The 8,134-nt window shown below is 37.8% G+C and overlaps 1 pseudogene; it reads left to right on the top strand.

Annotated features, from left to right (window-relative positions):
- The first annotated feature begins 805 nt into the window (after positions 1-805).
- On the top strand, positions 806-2,204 carry LOC115511459 (annotated as a pseudogene).
- Positions 2,205-8,134: the final 5,930 nt, after the last annotated feature.

Here is an 8,134-nt window from a genome sequence, read left to right as displayed (position 1 = left end):
GAGTCATAAAGCCTTTGCATTTTAAAGCTGGGAAGGACTTAGTTCAACACTCTTATTTCAGAGAAGAGGAAATTGAATCATGTTCTGCTAAGCTATATGGTATGTATTCTGTGTTTGTAAAAATTGCAAGCAACTTTTTAGAACCAGCCTTACACACTAGATAAAATAGATATTTGTCTCCCTCCCCCACATCCACTTCCACTGTTTACCTGGAAACTCTCTTTATCCTTCTTCCCCTCTTGCTTTCTGTTCCTATTTATTTTTATTTTATTTTTAATACACTAAGTGTCTTCAAATTTTCAAGTGGGGTGCTGGGCATTGGAAATATGTGATACCTGCCTTTAGGAAATTCATGATCTAATGGATTAGAAAGATGAAAAAGAGACAGTAACACTGCAGAAATATGTTAAATAAAGGGGGATTAATGTATGATTCTATACTTTTCCATTAAACTAATAATTCAACCATTCTCTAGATATATGGAGAATTTGATGGTTAAGCTGAATTTTAAAGCATTAGTAAGAGTTAATCAGATTTTTATAAAGTATATGTAATGGAACAGTGTTTTGTTTATGTTAATATGTATATGAGGTGAAGGAAGGAGAGAAACTGTTTTGTGGGTAGTGGTTTAACTATAATATTCTGGGTAAAGTCTACCTTATTAAATAGACTTGTTTTTCTACCTATATTCACTCCTCAAGTGACCCCATCCTGCCTCATGATTTAAATACCATCTACTACTTTTTTTCAATGGGTTTCCCACTAGAACACAGGTGTCATGAAAAGCACCACTAATCCTAAAAAAATGGTAAAGGAAAAAAATCGTATCAACATTGTCATCATTGGACACATAGATTTGGGAAAGTCTACAACTACTAGTCATTGCATCTACAAATTATGGTGGGATAGACAAAAGAACAATGGAAAAGTTTGAGAAGGAGGCCACCGAGTTGGGAAAGGGCTCCTCAAGTACGCCTGGGTCTTGGATAAACCAAAAGCTGATTATGAACATGGTGTCACCATTGATAGCTCTCTGTAGAAGTTCAAGACCAGCAACCATCCTGTGACTATCACTGTTGTCTCAGGACACAAGAACTTTATCAAAAGGAGGATTATAGTATATGTCAGGCTGACTGTGCCGTCCTGATTGTTCCTGCTGGTGTTGGTGAATTTGAAGCAGGTTCTCCAAGAAAGGGCAGACCCGTGAGCACGCCCTTCTGGCTTACACCCTGGGTGTAAAACAACTTATTGTTGGTGTTAACAAAACGGATTCCACTGGGCCACCCTACAGCCAGAAGAGATATGAGGAAATTGTTAAGGAAGTAGCACCTACAACAAGAAAATCGGCTACAATCCTGACACAGTAGCATTTGTGTGCAACCATTCTCTGGTTGCAATGGTGACAACATGCTGGAGCCAAGTGCAAACACACCTTGGTTCAAGGGATGGAAAGTTAACTGTGAAGACTGCAATGCCAATGGAACCACACTGCTTGAAGCTCTGGATTGCATTCTGCCACCAACTCATCCATCTGACAAGCCGTCGTGTCTGAGGATGCAAGCCTCCAGGATGTCTACAAAATTGGTGGTATTGGTACTGTCCCTGAGGGCCGGCTGTAGACTAGTGTTCTTAAACCTGACATGGTGGTCACCTTTGCTGCAGGCAATGTTACAACTGTAGTACAGTGTGTTGAAATGTACCATGAAGCTCTGAGTGAGGCTCTTCCTGGGGACAATGTTGGCTTCGATGTCAAGAACGTATCTGTCAAAGATGTTGGCCAGGGTGATGTAGCTGGTGACAGCAAAAATGACCCATCAGTGGAAGCAGCTGGCTTCACGACTCAGGGGATTATCCTGAACCATCCAGGCCAAATCAGTGCTGGATATGCACCTGTGCTGGACGGTCACACAGCTCACATTGCCTGCAGGTTCACTGAGTGGAAGGAGAAGACTGATCGTCGTTCTGGGAAAACACTGGAAGATGGCCCCAAGTTCTTGAAATCTGGTGATGCTGCCATCGTTAATGTGGTTCACGGCAAGCCTATGTGTGTTGAGAGCTTCTGTGACTATCCTCCCCAAGGCCATTTTGCTGTTCGTGACATGAGACAGACGACTGGTGTGGGTGTCGTCAAAGCAGTAGACGAGAAGGTAGCTGGAGCTGGTAGGGACACCAAGTCCTCCCAGAAAGCTCAGAAGGCTAAATGAATATCATCCCCAGTACCAGCCACCCCAGTCTTTATTTTTTAAGTTTATTTATTTATTTATTTAGAGCATAAATGTGCAGGGGAGGGGCAGAGAGAGAGAGAGAGAGAGAGAGAGAATCCCAAGCATGTTCCTTGCTGTCAGCACAGACCCTGATGCGGGCTCAATCTCATGAATCCATGGGGTCATGACCTGAGCTGAAATTAAGAGTTGGATGCTTGACTGAGCCACCCAGGTACCCCCTGCCACCCCAGTCTTAATTAGCGGTGGAAGAATAGTCTCAGAAGAGTTTGTGTCAATTGGCCATTTAAGTTTAATAGTAAAAGACTGGATGGTGTTAGCAATGCATCATAAAACCTTCAGAAGGAAAGAAGAATGTTTTGTGGACCATGTGTTTTGTGTGTGTGTCATTTTTAGGTTATTGGTTTTTAAAATCAGTACTTTTTAATGGAAAAAAAAACTTGATGAAAAATCTGTCACAGCATTTTAATACCTATTAAAACATATCTTAATGAGAAAATAATTAATAAACAAACACATAAATACATCACCCTATATCTTAAGCCTATATTTCTTCCGTGATCTTCAGACTTGCGGATACCTAACTGCTTACTCGACATCCCCATTCAAAAGTCTACTAGGAAGTTTTAATACGGTAGTTCCCAAAAGAGCTGTGGTTCCCTTTCAAGCCCTTAATTACTGCAAATTCCCCACCTAGTTGCTGAGATAAACACCTTAGAGTCAGCCTACCTTCTTTTCTCATTCAACCCAGGTATCCTATGTCTTGGCAAGGAATATCACTTGATTTTTATCATCATTGCTGCAACTGTTATCTTCCAAGCCTCCTGGATATCCTATCACATCCCAATAGGTTTCTCTGTGTCTATTCTTCTCCTTTCCAATCTTTTCTCATTAACAGCCAGGTAGATCCTATTAAAAAAGGGATTCCGTGCATTTCTTTCTTCTCAGATCATCTAGAGTAGAAACCACAGTTCTTACTGCAACCACAAGTCCCTCTGTAATCTGGCCATTTGTTATTTCTCTGCTGTGATCACCAACTCCTCACTTTTGTCTCACTCAGCTCTAGTCATATGACCCTCACTTTTCCTCAAACACAGCAGTCACACTCATACCACAGGATCTTTGCACTTGTTATTCTCTCTACTGGGAATATTCGGCCCCAGATATTCATAAAGCTCACTCTCTTGCTTCCTTCAAGTCACAACTCAAATGTTACATTGTCAGTAAGATTTCACTAATATCTTACCTAAAATATATTGCACATGTGTATCTTAGTTTTACTTTTTGGGTTATTTTTGTTTTTGTTTTTGGTTTTTTTTTTTTTTTTTTTTTTTTTTTTTTGTTGTTATTGATGTGTTGTTATCATGCACTAGAATGTAAGATCCACAGGGACAGTGTTCCTTACCATTAACATTCGGTTCTCACGAGTTGATACAAACTGGTTCCAACACACCATTCCTCATGGGTATCTGTAATGCTAATGGGAGAAAACTTCTCCTGCCCAAAGTCACTTTCTCATCATTGGAAATTCCATTATTCGCAATGCCTTAGAATGAACATAGGTTTTCCATCTCTCTCTAAATGCTGACCTCTTGGGAAAAGAAACACATCAAGTTACATGAATTATTAATACATTAGCATAAGATTATTAACTGAGTATTTTGCTTCTATGTTAATTTTTTTCTTAAATCGCTAAAAAATGGAGTTTTGCAGGGGCCCCGGGTGGCTCAGTCAGTAAAGCGGCCGACTTCGACTCATGCTCTCACGGTTTGTATGTTCGAGACCTGCGTCGAACTCTGTGCTGACAGCTCGGAGCCTGGAGCCTGCTTCAGATTTTGTGTCTCCCTCTCTCTCTGCCCCTCCCCCACTCTCAGTCTGTCTCTGTCTCTCAAAACTGAATAAACGTTAGAAAAAATGTAATGGGGTTTTGCAGATGAGGAGAAGACAAGGATAATTTTGAGAAATGTATCAATACCTGGGTGAAAGAGACTGGACTGCCATAGGAATAAGGAAACCAGGGCATATAGTAATGGATAAAGAAAGAGTATGGTTGACATGCTGTGTATGGCATTTGACCTCTGTGAGTCTAAAACAGCTAGGAAAGTAAGATAGTCAGGGCCTGAAGTGATAGAGAAGAACTTGCTTTGTTCCCGGGGTAAAAATCCTAACTAAAATACAGGCATTCAGTTCATGAAGTTTAAGTTGTGTATCAGTAAACTGGAATCAGACTTACCTCATAGGTTTTTGTACTGAAAATGTATTAACAATCTGAATTAAATAATATTTTAAACATGTGCAGTAACAGGTACAGGCAAGTAGTAAAGGCCAACAGTTACTACGTGGTACCAGCTATCCGGGTACCTTGAGAAGTCAGCTATTCATTGATGATATATGTCAATACATCTAATTACCATCATCAAAGATACCATATGACATACAGTTTCTATTTTTAAGCAGAAAGTAATATGGATGCCCCACAATGTGGCAATTTGGTATTACGTGATTGGGAAAGGAATCCCCTTCCATAAAATCACTAAACATTGGTGTAAAATAATTAATGTCTTACACAAATGTAGAAATATCGTCTTGGAAGAAGGAGAGTGTTTTATTTTTCTATGACTCTTTGAAACTAGATGCCAGAAAAAGTCAATGTGTGATGGATACAAATGATTTCCTTTCCATTTAGTAAATACGTCACCCTTAGTCTAAAATGGCACACAAAACAGATGGACAAAAACTACCACAGGTGACAAATACAGTTCAAGAAATAATTTTTAAATGGGAGTACATATATTTCTTTTATGTTCTTTTTAGCTCTAGCAATTGACCATAGCAATAAAAGCGAAATTCTTCTACTTCTCTGAACCTCTAGTCTGCTGTTTGAAAAAAATAAATAAATAAATCAGTGGACCTTGTGAATTTCACATTATATGCAAATTTCACATTTTATGGCAAAGAAAAACAAGAAATCAATAATACTTGATGTAAAGAAGTCAAAAACAGCCCAAAGGAAGCAAAAAGGAGAAAGGCAAGTGATGGCAGAGATTGATCCAAATGAGTGGGCAATTATTAAGGAGTCTTGCTTGAGCAAGACAGAATCAGCATTGTAGGGGCATTAGTTGAACTAAGGAATCAGGACTGATTAAGAACAGCTGGCAGAGGGAGGGGCTGAGTACAACATAATCACCCTATGTGAATTCAATATAATTGACTCAGATTATCCCAGTAGCCTCAACTTCATTCTAGCTCCACAAAGCAGCTATTTCTTTTAGAAATAGAATTAACTCTTTCTGTCATTAATTTCTTTGATGTACTACAGAATTATCTTGCAGTAGCTCACAGATGCGTCTTTGCTAGAAAATGTCCAGATTCATTATGAAATACTAGAGCTAGAAATAGTGCAATTCAAAACAACTTGGAAAAAAAAATTCGAAATATTTCACCCCCTTTTCTCCCCAAATTGCCAGAAATTCAAAAGTATACATTTGAGAAATTCCATTACCATTTTCATATTTATAATACATTTTGTTTCCAAGAACTGTAAATCATTTTTCAGTGAAAATTTCACATTCCTTTCCAAACTCGAGAGTGAATAAGTAACTTTTTCTTTTTTTTGGTGATGTACTTAAGGCATCACTGATACCTAGAAAAATCTAAATTTAACTTGTGAGGATTATACAGCTTAGTACCTTGGCAGAGCATACATACATATACATTTGCTCTCAAAAAGAGAAATGAACAGTGTGAATACCCACAGGGAATTTCTAAAGGGCCCATGCCAGTTAGAACATGTTAGCAAACCAATAAATAATAATTAGAAATTAAAGAATGCTTGAAAAAATTAAAGCAAATCTATATTTAAAATACAGCAGAAAAGAAAGCCCACACCAAACAACTACCTTCAGCATAGAAAAATGTATTCACAATTGAATAATGAATCGTTATTAAAAATTGTAATATAAAAAATCTTCACGTGCTTCAGAAATAAGAAAAATTGATGGCAGACTCTTTTCATTTAATGTATTTATTTCAAATTTAGATTCACCTGTTATAAAAAGGATTTTGTTTCTGCTTTGATCATTAGAAATATTGTAGAACAAGGTAATAAAAACATGCTGTATGACTTGAGCCAAAACTAGATATTACCACGTTCCTCTAATGAACTAATTACTGCAGTTGAAACATTTCGGTTGCCATACTCCCCGAAGAAATTCCTGCTCGTGTCATAGGATTTATAACTTCCAATCTGAGTACATAACACAAGTCTTCACATGCACTCATATTCTGTTGGCATGGCTCCAGCACCTTGTACAATATTTGTGTACTTTGGCTCCTATTATTTTCTCGGCACATACAGAAACAAGCCCTATTGGGTCATAGGTAAACAGGATTTAAGGGCACCTGGGGGGGCTCAGTCAGTTAAGAGTCCCACTTCGGCTCAGGTCATGATCTCAAGGTATGTGAGCTCAAGACCCACATCCCGCTCTGTGCAGACAGCTTCAGATTCTGTGTCTCCCTCTCTCTCTGCAACCCCCCCCCCCCAAACAAATAAAACATTAAATATTTTTCTAAAAAATAGTATTCAACATGTGGCAAACTAAGGGTATTTTAGAGAAATGCTTCTCAAACTTGACTAAGAATTCAAATAGCCTGGAGCTTTATTAAAATGCCAACTATGGTTTAGGAGTCCAAGGTGGAGTTAATTAGCTGCATGTCTAAGCTGTGCGCAGGTACGTCATGTTGATGCCGTTACTCTACGGCATAGTCTGTACAGCAAGGCTTTAGAATTTAGTTGCTGTTGACCTTATCGCTAAAACTGTTTCATTTAAAGCATGAAATGCACATTGTCTTCACTTTAAGGCAATGCTCTGAAAAAAATTTAAAGACGACGCTCTGATATCTATGTCAGAAGCAGAGTTAATATGTATACAGAGCGAAGAGATTTGTGGCCAAAATCTTTGCTTCTCTGCCATTCTACTTGTAGATAGTTTATTGCTATTCTTCCTTGAAGCTAGAGAACACTCTTAACAAGAGTGAGCCCATAACAGAAAGTGACATTAATGAAGTTAAGCATGAAGCCTCCACATTACAGACTATTAGCTTGGTCTTTTGATGTCAGTCTCTATCACCTTCTCAATGTATCTGTGGCAAACAAGATTTGGTTCTAAACGTCAACTATCATTGCATAATATAAGGCCAACATGGGCATTTTAGCATCAAATTTCAGATTTAGATGTACAAAATATTTTTTAAACTAAATCTACTAATTTTTTGGTTCAGGTTGGCACATGCATTCCTGAGACCCATTACATGTATTATACCTGTGCACTCTGAAAAGTCATATGCAGTTGATTAACTTAAACAGTTGTAAAAAATTCATAGTATGAACAAACTGTGCTGGTAATCGATGGTTTAGTATATTTTGCATCCTATCCATGGTCACATATAAAATATTGGTGACTGCATATTTCCTGCAATAGTATTTCCCTACAATGGCATTTGCTAATGGATAAGATAATGTACTATCCTCACTGACAGGATCAACAATACGTTAAAATGGCTGCAGATACTAAGGAAAACCAGGAAGTATTATATATATATGTATATATATATGTGTATATATACATATATATATGTATGTGTATATATATATATATATGTATGTGTATATATATATATATTCAGAAAAAATATGGATTATGGAGCAGTGCAGAAAGCAAATTATATGAACTCACATACTGATTGTAATGGCTAGCCCTTCAACAATTCAACCATCATCTTCATGTTTATAACAAAGGCATACTTCCATGTAAATAAGTCTTCTTTCTCCCCTGTCCTCGATTTACCTTTTACTTTGCATTTGAAGCCCTAAGGAAAGCAACATCATTAGATGTGCTAAGATTTTTTTTCAC

This window comes from Lynx canadensis, chromosome A1 (assembly GCF_007474595.2).
Source record: "Lynx canadensis isolate LIC74 chromosome A1, mLynCan4.pri.v2, whole genome shotgun sequence".
Classification (NCBI taxonomy): domain Eukaryota; kingdom Metazoa; phylum Chordata; class Mammalia; order Carnivora; family Felidae; genus Lynx; species Lynx canadensis.
The sequence above is the reverse complement of the archived record's forward strand: the minus strand, read 5'-3'. Positions and strand labels throughout refer to the sequence as shown.